This window comes from Pinus tabuliformis, chromosome 3_1 (genome assembly GCF_031772625.1).
Source record: "Pinus tabuliformis cultivar Carrire ecotype Pingquan chromosome 3_1, CPIR1, whole genome shotgun sequence".
NCBI classification, from domain to species: domain Eukaryota; kingdom Viridiplantae; phylum Streptophyta; class Pinopsida; order Pinales; family Pinaceae; genus Pinus; species Pinus tabuliformis.
The window spans coordinates 173,336,656-173,358,116 of record NC_142301.1 but is presented as its reverse complement, the minus strand read 5'-3'; the positions used below and the strand labels follow the sequence as shown (position 1 = coordinate 173,358,116).

At 38.7% G+C, this 21,461-nt stretch overlaps 1 protein-coding gene across 3 annotated transcripts in view; it reads right to left on the bottom strand.

Moving 5' to 3' along the window:
* Positions 1-20,610, bottom strand: part of LOC149186356 (uncharacterized) — a 191,771-nt gene extending 171,161 nt beyond the window's left edge. For 2 of the 3 annotated variants that reach the window (XM_089410982.1, XM_089410981.1), the window contains exon 1: positions 20,423-20,610. The gene's annotated coding sequence lies outside the window, so the exon portion shown is untranslated. The remainder of the gene's footprint in view (positions 1-20,422) is intronic. The other variant, XM_089410983.1, reaches the window with a different exon arrangement.
* Positions 20,611-21,461: the final 851 nt, after the last annotated feature.

The window sequence follows — 21,461 nt, the reverse complement described above, 5'->3', positions numbered from 1 at the left end:
ACCAGGTGTGGTTCGAGGAACAAAATATGATGATGCAGCAAACGGATTGACTGACGCTGCAGTAGAACCTGTGCCACTTGGCCCACTTCCTTCAACTGACCTTCTTAGTTGCCTTTTGAGTTCTTCTTTGGCGTCTCTAGTGTGCTCTAATTCTCCCAATGCTCTCATGGCTTTTTGGATAATTTCAGCATTTGTCTTTAGACAGGGCCCCACATCACGTCCAGGGATTTGTGCAAGGTGGAACTTCAACCTGTACACCCCCCCGAATATTTCCTTTCCACACAACTTGCAAATCAAGTTTTGTCTATCATTCGGAGTTTTAGGGTCACCATATTCCCAGAAAGGATCCAATTTCCTTGGCATGTTTGTTTTTGAATTTTGAATTTGCAAACCTATGGAAAAATAAGGATTAGGAAATAGGAATTTAGGATTACATAAATGATAATAGTAAATAGTAAATACAAATTACAATTTAGCATTTGCAAAATTACAAGCTAATTATTTCCAAAATCCCAATTTGAATTTCTAAACCCAAAAAACAATGAAAAATCAAAAAAAATAAACAATGTTTAAAGAAAATGAGAAAATAAAAATCAAAAATTGGTTCTCATAGTCATAACAAATAACCCATCCCAAATCAATGAAAAATTTCTAAAAATTCTTTAAAAACAATGAAAAACAAAGTTTTTAGAGAACCAAAACAAAAAAAAATTAATCTACATACCTGGTTTATGGACAAATTCGCGATCTTGGCTTGGATTCCTCCTAAAATCGGCTCCCACAAGCGACGGCAACCCTCTCCCTCCCTTCTTCTCCTTCTCCTCCTTCTCCTCCGCGGCGGACTGCTGAATGAATAAACAAAAAATCGATTTTACATATAAAACCCCCGCTGCCCGCGCCTCCCGCGATTTTTTCCTTAAAAATCGCGATTTTTTCGATAAAAATCGTTAAAAAAAATTTCCGCCGATTTTTTGGATAAAAATCGCGATTTGAATCGGCATTTTGAAAAAATCGCGATTTTCCGATTTTATCGCGATTAAATCGCGATGTGTGCAACACTGGGTTGTAGCCATTGGAGCTATAGGAGCTAATGATGCTACCAAGGTGGATGGTACTGCAGTAGTGATTGTTGGGATAGCAGTGGCAGGGGCAGTCTCTAGACTAGCTTGTTTTAACTGTATCAAGCTATCTAACTCCTTTTCCATTTCCTTCAGTTGATCATTCAATTGTAGAACCAAGTCCATCATCTCCTCCTGATGAGTTTGGCTCTCAAGGACCTCCTTTGACTGTGGGTGCTCTGAATGAAGAATTTTTAGTTGTTTTTTGAGAGCAGTTATGTCCTCATTCTTCTTCTTTATTAACTTCTCAGTAGCTTTGATGTCATTGGGATCATGTCCCAACTCAATTACCAAGTCCTCCAATGACCTAATCATGTTGTCCTTGGCCTGTGAGGAGGCCTTTTCTAATTTATACTGAGTTGTAATGTTATCTAATGAACTTTGCAGCTTATGTACAACCATGGCCTTTCCTGTCAAGGTGGAGTAGATCATCTCTCCTGCCTGCTTGTGGAATTCAATCTGGTCAATGGGATGAACATCCCTAGCCAACACCTCAAAGTCTGTTTTTCTGTAGTCAGTTGATGTCTTTGGCTGCTGGACAATTGGCAGCATGAAGGACACCTGCTTTGAAGTCAAAAACTGACATCAACCTGCTTTGATGTCAAAAGCTGACATCAACCTGCTTTGATTTGCTGGTGTGTGTTTGAAGTATTGAGCATAGGTTTCGGCCTTCAACTTCTCATTTCTTAACTTAATTTCTTTATACATGTCCTTGATATCCTTTTCTTTATCAGCTGGCCTGGTGAATGAAGAAACCTCAACATTGAGTTGTCTCTCAATCAGTTGAGTGTTAGATGTTGAGGGTTGTTGTGTTTCTCCTGAAGTTGTTGTACCTTTGCTTCTTTCCACCATTGTATCAGTGTCAATGATTTCCACTGATTCAATGGTGTCCTCCTGTTCAGTTACAGGATTCAGCTTGGGCCTCTTCCTGTAACTAATCTCAAACTACTCATTTGTGGTTTCCATAGCAGAACTGGAACCCTCCTCCCTGTTTCTCTTTGGGTTTCTCTCCTCATTTGCAGGAGTCTGTAAAACAGGAGGAATATTCATTGGTTCTCCTAGTTCTGGAACCTGCAGGAAAGAACTTTCATCAATCTGTCTTTCTACATTAATCAATGTATTTTCTACATCCACTATTGTACTGTCCATGTCAATTAGAGTGTTTTCCAACCATTCTGATTGGTTGGCAAACCTCTCAATGTCTGGTCTGGGATGATGGATGAAAGGTCCCAACTTGACCTTGATCCTCAGTTTATTTATGACTCCATGAGGGTCATACTGCCACATAAAACTGTTTTTGAACTTCATTTGCTGCAACATCTTATCAGCCTCTGGTCCAACTTCTCTGGTATTACAAATGAAGGGGCCCAATTGATTTTTCATTTTGAATTGGGTTTTCTTCCTAGCTGCTAGGAAGTTGACTTCATCAGAATTGATAATCTGCCTAAAATATTCTAGTGCAAATATCCTCATGGGGAGGTATTTGGGTAGTTTGTAAGGGGCAAGTTGGCATCCATAAATTCTTACCTCTGTGTGGTTCTATTACAGATACCAGTCTCCCACCGTATTGTTCTTGGCCAATTGTAACACCCTTTTGATCTCTTGGTTGATTCTAGGTTGAGGGCTACTGGTTAGCATATTCATGATTGGATGGACAAATGAATCAATGAAGTCCTTATAAGTGAATGTAGTGGAGTACTTTTGGATCAAGGGTGTCCAATAAATAACTGATCTTTGATTTCCCTTGGTATCCAACTTCTGGATGCTGACAGGGAATTTGTCTTATTGATAATACAAGAACATATGAAATAATACAGAAGAGTACTTGAAGACTCTTTCAGTAGGTAATCTGGTGAATTGTTCATGCATCCTGTCTGTAATGAACTGAGCATAGTTGTAAATAACAGCAGGAGGCTTGCCTGGGCTAAATATGGAAAGGAAGGCCAGGACAACCTCATCCACATGCTCATCTGTGGTGTATCCCAAGATGCAAGAGAGCATGGTAATAATCTGTCTGCCTCTCTCAGAAAAAATGGTGGCAGCATAAGGGGGACTATCTGTGGGAGTATGACATTCCTCAATGATGAAAGTTTGGAAAATTTGGGCTATTCTGGGCAGGTCTAACTTGACATAGAGGTCCAGCAAGTCTCCAATAGACAGTGGGGTCTCATTAGGGCTTGGTTGGACCTGCAGCATTTGGTTAATGGATTCTGCAGTGATGGTAAATAACACTTGCTAGTTAGGGGTGACAATAGCTCTTTGGCTAGGAATGTAGCAAGCATCACAGAAATGGATGATGTTTGGGAATGGGTGTACTTTTGGAAACAAATATTTGGGCAAATTAGACTCCCAAAGGTGAATGTCATCGTTCTGGTTCAAGAATTTGTCCTTACTCCAGCAGTGGAGCTTTAGAAGGTAAACAAGGGAAGCAGTATCCTTTATTTCAAAATCTTTGTCTGCTAATGCAAGGTGGTCGATGTCCAGGTGAGGGGTTTGCAGAGGTCTCACGTCCAAAGAGCTTTGGGAAGCCATAACTGAGTTTATAGATATGAATTCGGCTTGTATTGGTTTTAGAAGTGAGGTTTAGAAGTTCTGGTACAATGAGAGGGTAATTTCAGTCTGTAAACAGGGTTTGGGGTGTATAGCAGGTTTCTTTCCAATTTAGGGAAGTTTCTTTCAATTAATTCAATTAATTAACCTCTCAATGTAAAATGTATGTTTTCAAATTCAGGGGTCGTTCTAGTTTTTCTGAGAATACCTGGAAATCGATGGTTTGACGCGCAAACTGGGTTCAGTGGTGAATGTAGAGGATACAGTTGCTTCAACTGTCAACTGGTTGCTTCAATTAGGTGTCTGAAGCTTCTTCAAGTGGCAGACGGTGGTCAATTTGGTCGTTTCAGGGTCAAGGTGTCGCAAATAGGTTAGCAATTGTTTACAGTGAAAAACGCAAGAAAAGAATGAATTGGGGCTTTTCCGACCTTTTAACGGGTAATGGTCACATTTTGGCGCAGAAAATATAAATGAACAGTGGGCAGTTTTCAGTCTGGGCTAGGAGGTGGTTTTCTGGGCCATCGCACCACTTTTGGAGGGCAGGCGGTATTTTTCGCGAGCACGCGATATCACTTGGGGCCGCCACATAGCAAAACAGGGCCCAGGCAAAACCATGAATCTCGCGTGCTCTCATGCTATTATTGATCAGTCGATGAACCCGCGCGATATGGATGCGCACCATCGGATCTGGGGGTAGGAGATCGGATGGCTATCGCGCGATTAAGTTGCACGGAGGGAATCAGGAAAGGGATTTGCAGGGCCCGGGGTTTAATTACACAGAAATGTAATTAATTAACCAATAAGGTCGAGATTTTTAACATAAGTAACGGGTTAATAAAGTGGGACCATGGTTTATGTCGCGGGGTTTTTTAACCGCACTAAGGGTTGGTGGGTTAAAAGAGGTTTGGTAGGGGGATGATTTTTTAAAGGGTAATTACTAGGGAAATGTGTGAAATGAAGGCATAGAGGTCAAAATGAGGGGAAAAAATGGATTTATAAGTGATGAAGGGATAACAAGGAAATTAGCAAATAAGCATGTGGGGTATAGTGAAAGGAGGGGAAATTAGTAAACAAGCTTGTGAATATCTTTTCTTTCTCATAAATCCTCCTGCACATGAAAAATAGGATTAAGCATGATAAATGTGCTTTTGACTCAGCAACCTTGCGCATTTGCAACCTTTCTTCTACCTACCCTTTATTTATCCTAACATTTTTCTTCATTTTATTGGGTGCATTTGAGCTTGTTGACCCTTTATTTTCTTTTCTTTTGACAAACAAACTATCTAATTCTAACCTTATAACTTCCACTGGCTCAGATTAAACTGATGAGCTCATTTTTATTCTCGACCTAACTACTGATCTGCCAAGGTTAAATAGTTTGGCTAGATCTTTATTCTCTATCTATCAACATAAAATTTAAAGCATGAATGAGTCAAGATTAAGTTATTTGACCATCATGGATTGTAGCATTTCTGACAAGTTGCACACAACCTTATTTTACAAAGTAAAAGGTAGTGGCATTTGAATTTGCACACTTTCATGATCTGTTTTATTTCTTTTTGGGGTTCATCTTTTTCAATTTTTTGATCTTTTTCTTTCTTTTTGTCCTTTGATTATTCTTTTAGGACATACCCTCTTTACATTTTTTATTTTTAATATGGAAAACATTTTGCAAAAAAGCAAGAGTATGTACAATATTACAAGACTAACCATAGCCAATTCAAAATTATGAATCCTATTATTATAGGACCCTAACAGGATCTTCCATCCAATCACATGAGTACTAGTTGTAGCTGATTTTCTACAATCCTCTTTTCAGTAGCCCTGTTTCAGCTCAACCAGATGAGTTCAAAAATAAAAATGAACATCAAATTAAAGTTACCTCTTTATGATGGTCCTTTGTGATGTGATCATCTTCAGACTTCATCACTTGCATATTCACAAATTAATCATCATCGAGCTCAAACATGGCTCCCTGTTGAACATTAAGAAAGTGATCCACCAGGACACGATCATCAAACCATCTGCACCCTGTGATCATATCTATCATCGTGGTGTATCCTCAAACCAATTACCAAGGCAGCAACCCAATGGAGTCATCTTATCCTTCTTAAAGTGAATCTTCTTCATATAGTAGAATCGAGAAAAACCTAATAGTATATCATGTCTTTATCAATATCATGGTCTTTCTTCAAACTCCATCAAAGTCTTTAGCGAAACATATCTCAACGAGTCACCTAGCCCTGTTCCTCATTTCCAGGATGAGGTCCATTTTGCTACAATTGAACCTTCTTAAGAGGCATGTTTCAAAAACATATAGAATGGATAACAATCATCATGGTCATTCTTCCAAGCTGAAGAGGTCACTCCATGACATCACAAAGGAGGATCCAAAAATGATCCTTATTTGCATCAAAATCTTTATATCGGCTAGCGGACTACTATATCAAGTTCATGAATTCTTTCATATGTTGTTATTAACTCTTCCAGGCATCCACAGCCGCACGATTATACCATGAATCTATCTTTATACTTCAGAGTGCCCAAGGATCCAGGGGTCCTTACAGTTCCCTCCTTCCATCATGCTTACCAAAACAGAGGATCTGCTCATCCTTCTCCCTTTACTTCCTATACCTGCAACATTCATTGACAAGTATACCCAAGCAAAATATGCAATAATAAAAGCATGATGTCAATCTGTCAATCTAAGGTTATCATGGTCTTTCTTCAAACTCCATCAAAGTCTTTAGCGAAACATATCTCAACGAGTCACCTAGCCCTGTTCCTCATTTCCAGGATGAGGTCCATTTTGCTACAATTGAACCTTCTTAAGAGGCTTGTTTCAAAAACATATAGAATGGATAACAATCATCATGGTCATTCTTCCAAGCTGAAGAAGTCACTCCATGACATCACAAAGGAGGATCCAAAAATGATCCTTATTTGCAACAAAATCTTTATATCGGCTAGCTGACTACTATATCAGGTTCATGAATTCTTTCATATGTTGTTATTAACTCTTCCAGGCATCCACAGTCGCACGATTATACCATGAATCTATCTTTATACATCAGAGTGCCCAAGGATCCAAGGGTCCTTACAGTTCCCTCCTTCCATCATGCTTACCAAAACAGAGGATCTGCTCATCCTTCTTCCTTTACTTCCTATACCTGCAACATTCATTGACAAGTACACCCAAGCAAAATATACAATAATAAAAGCATGATGTCAATCTGTCAATCTAAGGTTACCATGAGACTTAGAGGTTGAACTCCTAGGGTTTTCAAGTGCCAACCCTAGACCAAGGGTTCCATATATAGCTTATCAACCTTATCCATGCCTACTTGACATGAGCCATAGATTGTACACAAACCCTAAGGATTGAGAGTTAGGGTTTTTATGAGGGAATAGGGTTAGGGTTTCTATATGACTAGGGCTTTAATAAATTTAACAAGCAGCCCTAGATTCATATACTCAACCTACCCTACAGTATTTCATGTTGGATGCTTAATCAAATATATCATACAGACCTCAATGTTACATTCCTTTGTCGTACTGACCAGTTATCCTGGATGTTATGGTCGCTTCATCGTTTTATCCTCAAGGTGTGCATCAACTTAATATATACTTCATTGTATTGATTTGCTTACCTCTTCTTGATTACTGGTCTGCTGCTTGCTCATAAGAGATGCACAAATCTAAGGATCTGTCTGCAAGGATATCTCTTATACCCAAATACCGATTCTTGATATTACTGTCAGCAATCAACCCTTTTTCACGGTGGAACATAATTGAAGATTTCCTGATCTTTGACAACAAACAAAACCTTCCTTTAAAGAGATGACTATCACAATACTGCCTCTGGACTGCTATCTCTTCAAGATCAATAAACTGTGGTTTTTATGCTTGCAACTTTGTGATGCACAGGTCCAAAGAACTGACTACGACAATATCCCTTAACCAAGAATATTTAATTTGAATATTTCTTGTTAAAAATAGAACTTCACTGACTTCAAGGAGACCTCCTTGTTGATACCGTTACAACTACCTCAAGCTTATATGCCTGAACTTTCTTACAGAATGCAAGGACTCGAGTTTCCAAGATTCTTAGACGGTTTCTCTTGAAGACTTCTTCTCAAACTCAAAAATGATCTCGAGATTTTGATGTAAGATCAATTCTCAATCAAGTAATATGGTCATGTTGAGATTTGTAGCTTGGAAGGTACTCCAAACCCTAGGATTGAGGGTTGTGGAGGAGTTGGCACACAAAAGCCTTTTGTGGGCTTGAAACCCAAGCTTGGGGTTTTGTACCCATCAATGTTGGGGCCAAAACCATGGAGAGAATTTGGCATGTGATGGATGGAGATGATAGAGGACGTCAAGACGAACCAAACGCATTGAAAATCATCGAAATTTGAGTTGTCTATGAGAAGATATTAATTTTTGAAGTTATGGTGTGGGCTTGTGTAACAAAGTTGAGGTCGTCTAAAGTCATAATAGGCCTTATGCCAGTTGGACAAGCCCACTATTGAAGCCACATGAGAATATATAAAAAGGACTCGAGTGTGAGGTCATTAGAGCATGATCCTAAGTGCATTCACACGTCATTAACTCTGCGATTTGGAGTGTGAATCTGAGGCAAGGGAGTCTGAGACAGGGAGTCGAGTTTGGCAAGGAATCATCTATGTTTTGAGGTGCAAATTCTTGCAGAGAGAATCTGCAGACCTAGAGCATCATTCATGGTGACTAGGAGGGTTGTTTGGTTTGGTTTTCTCTTGTTTTTGGAGCAGACTCCTTTACCAAATCAGGTCGCAACTCAAAGGAGAGGTAAGAGGGATTTATGTGCATATTTTAAGGGTTATGTTGTCTATGTTCAGGCCGCAGGTAAGGACACCTACAGCAGCAAGTTGGGAGGTTTGTTTTGTGGGCCGAGTGGGCTAGGAAAGCTCCTCTGCCCTAGCCGCAACTTCTCCTAGTACAGCGCAGGTGAACAATGGTGTTTCTTCCATGTGTTTGGATTAGTTGATGTTGTTGATTGGTACAAAAGTGTTGTAGAGTACGTTGGGGAAGAGCCTCATACCCTAGAGTAAGTTTGAGTGCCTATCTTTGGAGCAGTCCTTTGGGAGAGGAAACACAGTGATTGGAGAACTATTGTAGCAATTTTGGAGGGCTATCATGCAATGTTGAGTGCCCTAACTAGTGATAGGAAGCTACAGTAATGTGCACATAACCCAAGGGCAAGAGGGCAGCAGCAATATGGTTGCAGATGGTCTCTTGGTGATGAATGGATGTTAGTGGATGAGGTGTGTTTGTGGACATCCTATGAGCAGGCACATTAGCAGTTGTATGTGTGTCAAAAGGGGCAGCAGCAATATGCTTGCAGATGGTCTCTTGGTGATGAATGGATGTTAGTGGATGAGGTGTGTTAGTGGACATCCTATGAGCAGGCACATTAGCAGTTGTATGTATGTCAAGAGGGGCCGCAGAAGGTTACAGAACATAAGCATGTTTGTCCCCTTGAGTTGATGTGATTTGCAGGTGGATGGTGTCTTAGGAGAGGACAATGTATTGGACGCTCGTGGTCTGTTGGAGGGAAGCGTGAGATTGGACCAAGTGTGGACAGTGGATTAGGCATTTATGGTTTGTTGGAGAGCAGGGTAAGAGTGGACCAAGTGTGGATAGCGGATTGGGCATTTATGGTCTATTGGAGGGCAGCATGATAGTGCCCAAGTTGGAGCCCGATGTACACCATCTTCATGGACTTAGGTGGTACTTAGGTGGTTGCTAAAGTGGTAGACGAAGAGCTCAAGGGTCTGATCAACCAGGAGCAGTTTGAGTAGCCCTAGACTTGCCGTGTGGTGAAGGACATCTACAGCAGACTATCCACATTTTGATAGCTCAATCTTTACATATGTTTGAGCCACAGCAATTATGTTCAGATTAACCCTTCAACAAGGCCAACAATACTCTCATTGAGTTTGGACTTGATTCTCTATATGCCCAGGTGTAGACTTAGAATTTTGATTCTTTTGGAGATAGTCCTTCATGGGTTGCCAACGTGACACTTATGTATAGAATACTGGTATAGAATTTCAGACTATATGCAAAGGATTTGACTCCTTTCTAGGGTTATTACAGATGACAATAGATGGGCCTTCAATGCCTTGAAAACTTAGAACAATTCTTTAATGATACTTTTAAATAAATTGTCAATCCATATACACACCTAGTATAGGAGTTGCTCAGAAAAATTGTGGAGTTTAGCAAACCTTGGGAGACTTCTTTTGACCTTCGCTCCTCCATCAGAATATGCGGCCTTCCTTGGGCTACTAGACTAGCTTCTCGATCCCTCCAAATGCAAGATTTTGTACCTCGCTCTATTAAAGTAGGCTTGTGGTCTAGTTACAGAATTTAGGGTTGGTGATGATGCCAGAAATCTTCGATCTTCTTGTCAATGGATGTGGTTGGGAGAAGGCTATTATATTAGCCTCTAGGTCTCCATGAATAAGGTTGAAATGTCCTTAATGTGCTCTTTCTATCTTTACAATGTCTGCGGCCTTACTTCTACAATTAGAGTTGGTAATCATGCCCAAAACTTTGATTTATTTGCCTCCACAAATTCAGTCTAGGACAATTGACTTCCTAGAGATGAAATTATGCCAAAATTGATCTTCTTTATGCCCTTTGTTCATAGCCTTAGCTCTGAAACCATGTTGAGAAATCTTGGGCAAAGTAGATAGAGTTATTTTAAATTTGATTTCTCTTTAATCCTTGACATTTTCTTGTGATATATATACTAGGACATTATCAACATTATTTAGTTAAGTTCATCATCAAGACAAATGCCAATGAAAATATCACAATGTAAACACAAGAACACCAGAAGAAGGATGTTAGCCAGGGCCAAAACCTCTCCTATAAAGGAAAACCCACAAAAATCCCTTCTTATAGAATTTCAATGAAGACTTCCAAGACCTTGACCTTGACCCAAGACCAAACATTCCGAGAGATGAGCCAGCCAAACCCTTAAACAACTTCTCTACAAAACAAGATTGAGGAAACCCTAGGTTCTCCTCCAAAACTTACACGTGTGGGCAGCAAGGACTGAGATTTCCTTAACCAGTTCACTGGTCTCCGAAGAACTTTGTTGGCTTCCAAGAGAATTTTGCTCTCCTTCTTCTTCCTTGCCCAGACTTCACTAGGAACACAAATATATCGCTTGACTGACGTATCACAAATGAGGTGAGGTTCCCTTTTATATAGGCTTTCAAAAGAGCAAATTAGGCCTCCTTGGGCTAACATGAAGAGAGTTGACCAACTCATCCCTTAGAGGCGGCTTCTAGACATCACATTTTACAATAATAATTTTCCTTCCTTGTTACATGAGCCCTCTAGGGGCTAGTACATCATGACTTTGACCTTTTGACTTGTCAACAAGACCACTAGAGCACTCAATGCGTGCTTTAACCTAAAGACCACAGCATGATGGACAAGAAACCCATTTCAATAATAATAATTTTCTCTTACAAATAATTTTTCTTTTATTTTTCTTTTGACAAGTACATCAATAATTACATCAAGTCATTACTCAAGAATAATTTATGAAGACTGACACTAGTTACATTTCAACAACCTCCAGTACTTAGCTTTTGGATGTAAGAACCAGATAGGTGTAAGTAAGAAGAATACGTACCTACTACAAGTTGAGACAAGCACAGCCTTGAGCAGCAAGGCAGGGAGTGCTCAGAGTAGAGAAGTGATGGTTGAGGAGAGCAGGGCTCTGAGAGAGTCCTTAGAGCAAGAGCAGGGCTCTGAGAGAGTCCCTCAAAAGAAACTACTCAAGATGGAGCCTTAGCCAGTATCTCAGTTTGAGTTTGAGGCCTTGGGCTAGTTGGCAGTTAGGTCGACCAGCGGGATGATGAGGAGCAGAGCCCAGGCGAGTGTAGGTAGCCACTCAGTTAATGACTCCCAATATAGGGAGAGTTCAAGCCAAGTGAGCAGAAGAGTTGTTTGGGGAGAATCAGAAGAGAGTCGGACCTCCTGGTACCACCTTCAGCGAGAGTAAGCAACCACAGAGATACACGGGGTACATGGCACTTATGATTGGGGTGTTCGACTTTGGTGGCTTTGGTTGCAGTTGTGACAATGGTGGCATTCACACAGATAGAAAACAGTGGTGGTGTAGACAAATGATAGTTGTGGTATTGCGATAGTGGCAAAGAAAATAAATCGTTGCAGTGATGAGAGGCGGCTAGCTGCGGAAACCTGCAAGCAGGGACAATTGGCAGTAGTTTGTCGACTATGTAGTCTTGCAGCCAGCAAGGTCCAGTGCGACAAGTGGAGCGGAGGAGTTAGTGGAAAAATGTTGGTCGCACAATGGTGTTAGGCGATCGATGGTCGGGCTACGCGTTGCGGCAACACCAATGATGTGTATAGCGACTGGTTCGTTAGGTTTCGACGGGTGTGCAGAGTTGTGGGGCACTCAACAGTAGCATTGTAGTCGTAGGAGAGCAACCATAGCATTGTAGCCATATGGGGAGAAACAGTAGCATTGTAGCCGTAGGGGGCGGTAGCATTGTAGCCGTAGGGGAGCAACCGTAGGTATGACTTTTTTTTTTATTTAATGGCCAAAGGCCTAATTGGCAATATGGAGAAACTCCAACTTTTTGTAACGAAACGCTTCAAACTTCACGACAACAACACAATTGACAACAAGTTGATGGCCAAAGGCCGGAATAGACAAAGCTCTAATACCAATGAAGCGAACAAAGTTCCTTCTACAAATTAATTACTCCAGAAGACTTGGAATATAAAGATATCCATGAGGATACAAATATTATATATTAAAATGAATGAATAAGAATGATTACAATTGAGAATGAGGGTCCTGTATATATAGCCAAGTAAGTACCCTTTCACGAACAGGCATGTCTCTAAGACATGCCTTTTCATTGTTAACTAACTAATCATTAGTTAATTATTTATCGTTTATTATATTTATATTTATATTTACCTTTATTATTTTATTATGAATTATAATCATAACAGACAAGACAAAGCTCACGAGTTTGTGAGAGAGCCTTGATTGTGGAGAGCGCAAGAATTGTGTCCTAAGAAATAGGAGGCACAAGTGTGCTAGGATTTAGGAGTTGGTTGTGCGCAGAGAAGAGGAGTTGGGTCCTAAGAAATAGGAGGCAGGAAGTGCGCAAGGATATAGGGATTTTCCCTATAAAATAGGAGTTGATCTGCACTAGAGAATAGGGGCTGATGTGCGCTAGGAAATAGGGACCTAGTGCGCAAGGATTAAGGAGCCTCTAGTGCACAGAAATCAAGCAGAAGTGAGCAGGTTTTGCAGAGCAAGTCAAGGAGGCAGCAGAGGAACAATTGTGTGCTAGAGGGCCAAGATCAAGCAGGATCTAGGCCAGCCAAGATCAATTGTATCAGCTGAGATTTGTGTGAGAAGCAGAACGCTTTCTCAAGAGAGACAGATTGCTTTGTAATAGATCCAAGTGCTCAAGAACAATCAATAAAATAGCCACATCAAGCAAGCAGGTTTTCCCTGTTGGGTTTCCTGAGAAAAATAAGTGTGTCAATTTGTGCATGTGTTTTTATCTCTGTGTTTTTATTCCGCTGCTTATAAGTTGTTAAGAAGCTCTGTATCTTGGTGAAAGTTAACTAGATTTCAGTTTTCAGTAATTCACTAAGTAGTTGCAGAGTTTCATGGAAATTTAACATGAATCTCCTTCATCATCATAAACATGGAGCACTCCTCTTTCCTTTAAAGTTGTGATGTCAAACAAGGACTGTATAAGATCAGTTCTCCTCAATGTAGTATCTGATAGGTAACTTTAAGTCTGTTTCCTTCAGTTAATCTGCAAAAGGGTTAATACTGCATCATGCTAATGGTGCTCTTGGCACTGGACCAATGCTTCTCAACAACTTGCTGGAAATATATTGTTATCAGACCTGAAAGGCTATAGAAAACAGTTTACTTCTTCTGTATAGCATTTCTGTTGGCTGAAAGCTTCCTTAAATCATGATAGCAGAACTGTGTTTGCTATTAATGTTTGCTGATCCTGGGTTACTCTGTCAAAAGCTAGCGCAGATCTGAAATGGACCCCTACACAGCTTTCAAGCCTGTCCATTTCTTCATCTCTTCACATTTACACCTCATAACAGCCACGGCACCTTGACCTTTTTGACCCTCAACAAGTTTCTTCTACAAAATGCATCAACACTCCCTACTGGATTTGAAGAATCAGTGCATGCTTAAAGGTTGACCTCCCTCTTTGTAGGATGAACAGTCACATCCACGTGCTCAGGTGGCAGCAACATAGACATATGATAAAAGGTCTCAATGCCTTTGGTGAGATGACATATTAAACAAATTTGATTACACCTCTTCTTTAATGCAGTGCCCTCAACTAACCTGCCATTTATAGACAGCACCATTGTTGTTTTCTTGGCACTGTAATTTGAACTTGAAATAAATCTTTCCATCTTAAAGATAGAATGGGAGGGCTCATTGTCTAAAATTGTTATTTTGCAACAAGCTCATGAATAACAGTTGGAACATGAACTGATTGCATCGGTTCTTGAACCCAGTTATTGAACCCAGACCTGTGGTGTGAATATCTGCTCTGTTATCACCATCCAAGACTCTAAGAACTTCATTAACTCTATCCTTTGGAGTTGGCTGAAGATTGAAAACTGTTCAAAGGTACCTCAAAGACCCCCCGCAGCCTTGGCCAAATGGAGGATAGCACTAGGAAAATATTATTATTGTAATTAGAAGGGTGTTAGATCTATCATATAAATAAGAGAGACACTTCTCGTTTGTAACTCATCGCTAGAACTTGTGAAGAATAACAACTTGTCTAGTTTTACTTTATTTTCTTCATATTTGTTATGGATGGATGGCTAGAGCAACTTCTTGAGGAAATGTTTTGTGGATGGCTTTACAACTCTATGGATGCTCATGACTAGGATTTGTGGATGAAAATGATACTTGAGTAAGTGATCTCACTTAATCTTGTTTGGTTTTGTTTATTGATGATTATAAGTGTAATTGTACTTCTCTAGTGGTGGTGGGGCAGTTTCTTCATATTGTTCTTGGACAAAGCCCTTCTTTAAAACCCTTGGGAGATTGCTAGTGGAGTGTCGTCAATTGAGTTCTTTTTAAGTTTGTAAAGTACTAGGTGGATCTTCTAGGGTTTGTAGTGGACAACCCTAGATATATATACTCGCATCCTCTCAAGGGAGTCTTTAGTTGACCCCATATGCCCCAAAAAAATAGTAGGCACTAGTCTTTTCCTAATCTAGTCAATCGTATTTTATAAATTCAAGTTTTATAATATGTTTTAGGGTAAATTTAAGATTTTATTTAGCTTACATTTGACTTTCAGCCATCAAATGACAAAAACCCTACACATATGGCGTTTCGTACATATTTCTGACCTGAAATTATAGGGTTTTCTTGCATTTTCTTGACATAAATTCCTAAGGTTTTCTTGCGTCTTTGACCTAAATTCCTATGGTTTTCTTGCGTCTTTGACCTATAATCATTTTACTTCCTTCTTGATTTATATTTCTACATGATTAGGGATAGACATCTTGTTTTAGTTGGTTGCTATATGCCTTCTAATTTTCAGATTTTAAAAGAATAATTAAACCTTAGATTTATTTACTATTTTAGCCATATTTTCTACTGGTTTGTAACTCATTTTGAGGGCTAAATTGTATTGCTATTGTAACTTGTTTACTGCTGTAATTTCCTATGTTTTATACAAGTATTAAAACAGCCATTGGTAACTTTCAGATTTTACTGGTTTGGGTATTGCTTTGCATGAATATGTTACTTAATAAGCCCCCTGGATCAACTGTAAAACACTTTAAACCAAATCTGGAATTCACCTTGATTGACCACCTAACCGTTAACATGCTTGATATATTCTATTGGTGATGATTTGGATAGCTACTTAAGAGACCTTAGACTTGGTTGTGTATCTGCCTTAGGAACTCTAAGTCCTACCAGGGAAGCCTCCCTTTTGTTGGACTTGTCCTTCACTGAGAAAAGGGAAGTTGTTGTTTAGGTAACAATGGCAACAATTCTAATGTTCCACTAGTCCTAGCACCTTGTGGGGCTTTGCAGTAAAGTACTAGATTTTGTGATTAGAAAGAACACATCCCCACCCACAATGCTTGCAAATTGTAGCACACCCTATGGTGCGGCTTAGGGTGTTTTCAAGTCATTTGTACTTGTTTTGACATTTTGACAAGTTTCTCATATAAATACAAGGGTTCATTGATATTTCCTGCAACTTAGCCTAAAACAATTCTATATCTGTGAAAATGTGAGTAAAATTCACAAAATCTCAGCGAAAGAATGCATTGCTCCACATATAAAACCCTGAGAAATAATAAGGAACCAAAAACATTAGGTTCTCCAAGGTAATCTTTATGTTATTTACTACGTATGATTGTATTCTAGCAAGAAGTTATTTACAGTTTGAATACACAATAGAAATAAACATAGAAAGATTATTTTTTTGCATATAGATAATTGAGGCTCATGTTGGTGAATTGATTCAACCATAGGCTGATCAATTATAGATCAAGTAATGGCACATATTTTTGCAAATATAGTCATCAATCACTTCGAAGCTTCATGATCACTCACCGTCAATGTTTCCAACCTCAAACTCAGGAAAAGCTTAGTGGGGTTCATCAATATGAGGAAACAACTAAAGACAAAATTGAAAAAAAATACTAACGAGACTTGACAACCATAATATCAAGACTAAAAAAGATCGGAAAAACAAATAGGCAATGATGATTAGTTAGAAGCCCATCTTGTACAATTGGACAAAATTAGACTCTATGTAGAATGGAAGCAACTAGCTCAAAGTGAGTGTTGAGGCTAGATATGACAAACACCTCAAACCCAAGGTGCTACAGCCTACAACAAGGTGAGCTGGGTTTGTTGTTTGACTCTAAGTGCAATAATCAAACTTGAAAATTAAAGTATCTCTAGCTTGAAATGTATGTTTTGGATAAGTTAGCTACGAATGGCTCTAAACAGTTGCACACATTGGATGGTGAAGTAGATAGTCAAGTGAATGCCCACTCCCCATATGGAAATTTCTACTAAGAAATGAAAAAGGGTCATACTATAAAGGATAGAACGAGTACATACTAGTCTCTCCCATGCATGTTCACTCCCAATAGTGATGCTTAAACACAAGATTTATTTTGATTTTCAAATGATGCACTTAATAAGGCTCGAATAGCCCTCACACAAATTCACAAGCACAATGGTGTTCCAATCACTCCTTGTCAACCTCACTTGATTGCACATTATAATTTGGACATCAATGATCACAATAGTTCCAAACTAAGTGCAATAAGTGAATTGTTCCCTAGAGAAGTGATTTTCTGGACTTATTTCAATATCTTGTCTATTATCCTTCTGCTTGAGAGTCATGCCTCTTGATCCTATCTTCTAGACACCTTCATGCCCTAGCTCTCTAAATTTCCTTCACTGTATTTTCATATATACCTACACTTTTTTCGCACTGTGAACCACATTATCCATGTTGATCCCACTAGACCCTTTTCCCTAGTTGATAATACCATTTTTTATATCAACACTGCCCACATTGATAAATTTTATTACCTTGAATGACAACCATGACGTTCCATGCCTTGATGAGATTATTGAAGTCCACAAGTATAACACCATGGACAGGAATGACCTCTCAGGCCCTATAGCTCCTAACATTCAAGATTGACAAAGCCCTCACCAATGGAGTTGTTAAGGCCTATGAAAAGAGCATTCAAGAGATATTCAACATGAACATGTGCTACCCCTACCCAATTGAAACCGAAGTTACACAGGGACATTACTGAAGGTACGTGATGCACTCCCCATGCTCCCAAGTTGTGGGAACTCCAAGTAAGTTGTCTCCGTACGTCCCTTTTTAACGGGGTGCCAAAGACAACATCCCATTTAAAAAATGAGACAAGCCAACGCTCCCTTTTGATCAAAGTCCATTGTTCAAGGAAACGAGGACAAAAAAGAAAAATTAAAATGAATGCAATTGAGTATTCCAGAGAATGCAAATGATTCTTATTTAGATAGCAACATTCCCATGGTTAGTCCTTATTCCTTTGGGCAGTAGTTGGAAGCAGAGACTAGTGGAGCATTGCCTTGAGCAATGCTGCTCATTTGTCATTTGACTTGTTCTTATATCAAATTTCTTATGACCTATATATATAACTTTTGAATTTTCCACATATAATGACAAATACAATCGTGATCGATGATTTGTGAAATGTGACTATTATGTTGTTAGATCATTACAAGCATTGTTTATGATTTATTACGTGACATGTACTGATGTATGTTATTGATGCATTGTTATGTATAGAATTTCAATGAGTTGTGTTTCAATTTTCATATATGTCAATTAAGGGCTCCGATGTCCCTTGTGATGCTCCCTAGAATTTTGGGTGTGCTTCAACAAGTCCCTCAAATGTGTTTCCTTGCTCCAGTGCCCTCTCGTCCTAAAAACTTAATGCATCATTGATTGAAACAAGTGTTGAATCATTCAAACGAGTGAATGGAGGTGAACCTGGAAAATGTGAAGAATACTGCCTCATTCTACCTCAAGGTTTGGCAACAAGACACTACAAATGTCTTGATCAAGATGGAAGAATTCAAGTGTGAACAAGTTACAACTTCATCATGTTTCATTGGATATGGTTAGCAAAGGTACCTAAAAGCCAACAATTGCAGCCCTACTTTGCTCGTGAACATAGGCCCCTACAAATTACATGTATGCTTCCACCCTCCAACTTCTCAAATTGACCATGCATACTTTAGAACCAATCAACTAGGCTAACTGTGCCTTGGGGCAATTAGCCCTTTACATTATGGATCCCCATTCTAAATGGGGTCCATCTCAATGCCTCTATACATATTGTGTAATACCACATATCACAAGATCTACCAAGGAAAATAACAACTAACACCCCAAAATTACTATATAGCCAATTTCTCTCACGCATGCTCTACATGCTTGAAGGCTGATGACAATTTAGACAAGCTAACCCCAGAGGTCATGACAAACACTTATAGCATTCTCATAATAGCCCCTGCAACAAACACACCACATAATCTACATGTAGTCCACCATATGTTGCAAGGTCACACAAATTAGCATCAATGCATATTATTATTCTTGGAACCACCAACTGCTACATGAAGCTTCGAAAGTACATATGTGAAGGCATCTAAGTGCCAAATCTTGGCATATTGGGTGACATACTCTTTGAGTTGCTTTTGTTCTTTGCAAAGATTGGGTCTATTCCATGATTGTCTATCCTTTGAGCAGCTTGCGTCTATTTCTTATTTATCCATAGACCATAACATAGCATAGGTCCAATATATGGGCAATTAGCAAAACATAATTCAGCTTTTGAGACTACTGGAGCAACAAAGCAAGGTTGATGATGATCAATGACAACGGTTCCCAAAATGTCAATCCCCCAGATTCCTACAACATTGCTAAGGCAATATGGGGCTCTCTTGAAAAAGCCAGTACACTATGTTTTCCTTCTTTGGCTGAAATTAAACACTCCAGGAAATAGGTTTCCAGAAATATAAGGTAAGGCCAATCTTTAGAATGTGAGGAGCCCATGTGAGACCATAATGACAGAAAGCGACCACCACTTTGTTCACAAACATTTTTACATAGCACCAAAAAACAAAACGTGTATAATTGGATGGCCAATCTTTAGAACGTGAGGAGCCAATGTGAGACCATAATGACAGACATAGAACCAAAACACAAAACGTGTATAATTGGATGCTAAAATCAACTAAATTTAAACTAAAATCTATCTGTTAAAGGCCGGAACATGCCCAAAACTTAAAAGATAAAAAGAGCTTAAGAAAAATGCAGTAATCCATGACCTAGTGCCATAACTAAAAGCCAGTGTAACTCATGTTAAGCAACAACATGGTGAAAATAAAAAATAAATGTAGAAAGGGAACATAATATCCACTAAAGCATAGGATAACAATGTTCCAATGCATTCCACCGTTTCGTGCAAAAACATTTTTACAGACCAAAAAACACAAACGTGTACTTGGGAGATTAAACCAATTGAATTTAACGTAAACTGCATCTGTTAAGCCAACCAACCCACCTCAATGACGACAACAACAACAATAATAATTTAAAATAATATTAATAATGATAAAATACATATAAAAAAATAAAATAAAATAAAAAAGTCCATCCCGATAACTCAAAACTGGAACAACAATTGTTCACTAAAAATCAAGTTCAAATATATTATCGTATGTAGGAAGAGGATGAAGATCCATCAATTAGACTACCCAGCATCATAAACACATAATATCTGCTGAAGCACGGTATGAAATGTTTGAATGCTAATATCATGAAACCCAGTATAACCCACAGAAATTCAAGGAATTTAAGAAATTTAGATGATAAAAGAGGAGTGGCCCAATTTCTTAAAATAATTCAACAAACAGTAAACAGTTTGTGAGAAAGAAGTGATTGTGGCCATGAACTCAAAAATACAAAATCTAAAATAAAAATTTGAGAAAATGATAGAACCAAAAATAAACCCACTTAACTCGAGTTTTCCAGACAGCAAAGTAAACAGCAACTAAAACCGTTGGATTTTCGTGAATGAAATTGAATTTTGGGGAAGAAAATTACCTCTGTGCGAGAAAATCTCAGCTCCAACAGTCAGTCACACCCGCCTTCTCGCCCCCCGCATTAAATTAAATTAAGCTGGCTGAGGTACAGGTACCAATGCTTCTTACTCAAGTCTCCTTTCTTTCTTCTGCGTATTTTCCCCCTTTACCAATACCGAGAAAGAAAGCGGACCTCAAAAGGACCTTTCTGTCAAATTTAAATATGTACCTTGGAATCCGCCCCTCGTCACGCACAATGAATGAAAAAGCGCATTTACTCGTATCTCTGCCGTTAACTTTATTACTGTTCGGGCGACGTTAAATTCCGCGTTGATAACGCCGTCAGTGTACCCATCAATCTCTCTAAGCCAATAGGCGAAAAACTGTAGAATAAAGTGTTTGATTTGTTCCCATGCTCTGAATCATCATCCGTTTACTCTATGACGTGGGTACTCTGCCCAATGTTTTTGTATCCACATATTTGATCCCATTTTTTTGGTGTTTGCTATCCTAAATTCCAATGTAATTGTGATATATAAAGCTTAAGGGTTGAATATTTATCATTGATGTGGAAATTTTGTTGAATTTTTAATTTAATTTGGTATTTTGGGTTAAAAGCTTACATTTTTAATTTAATTTGGTATTTTGGTTTAAAAGCTTATATTTATAAACAGTTAATTTTAAGTTTGACATGATATAATGTTTATACATCATTACAGTTTATTAAGTTTATATACAATGTTATGGGTAAAAAATTTTAATAATATATATTTTATTGAAAATTTTAATTTATGTTTTTTTCCAAAAAAAAAAAAAACATATACGTAATTGGTTGTTTATATCAAGAAACATCTCTTGAGGGGTTTTCTTTTTTTCCTAGAAAAAGATTTAACTGTAAAACAACAGGAGGAAAGAAAGGAGGAAATCTTAAATGTTAGGGCAGCAAGAGATGAAGGCAAGAGAGCATGGATTTATAAAGGCAAAGTTGTGATAGCGCGATTTGGACCTCCTTCCAAAACAGAGTAGCAAGATGGTAATAAAGAAGAGGCAACAAACTCTTC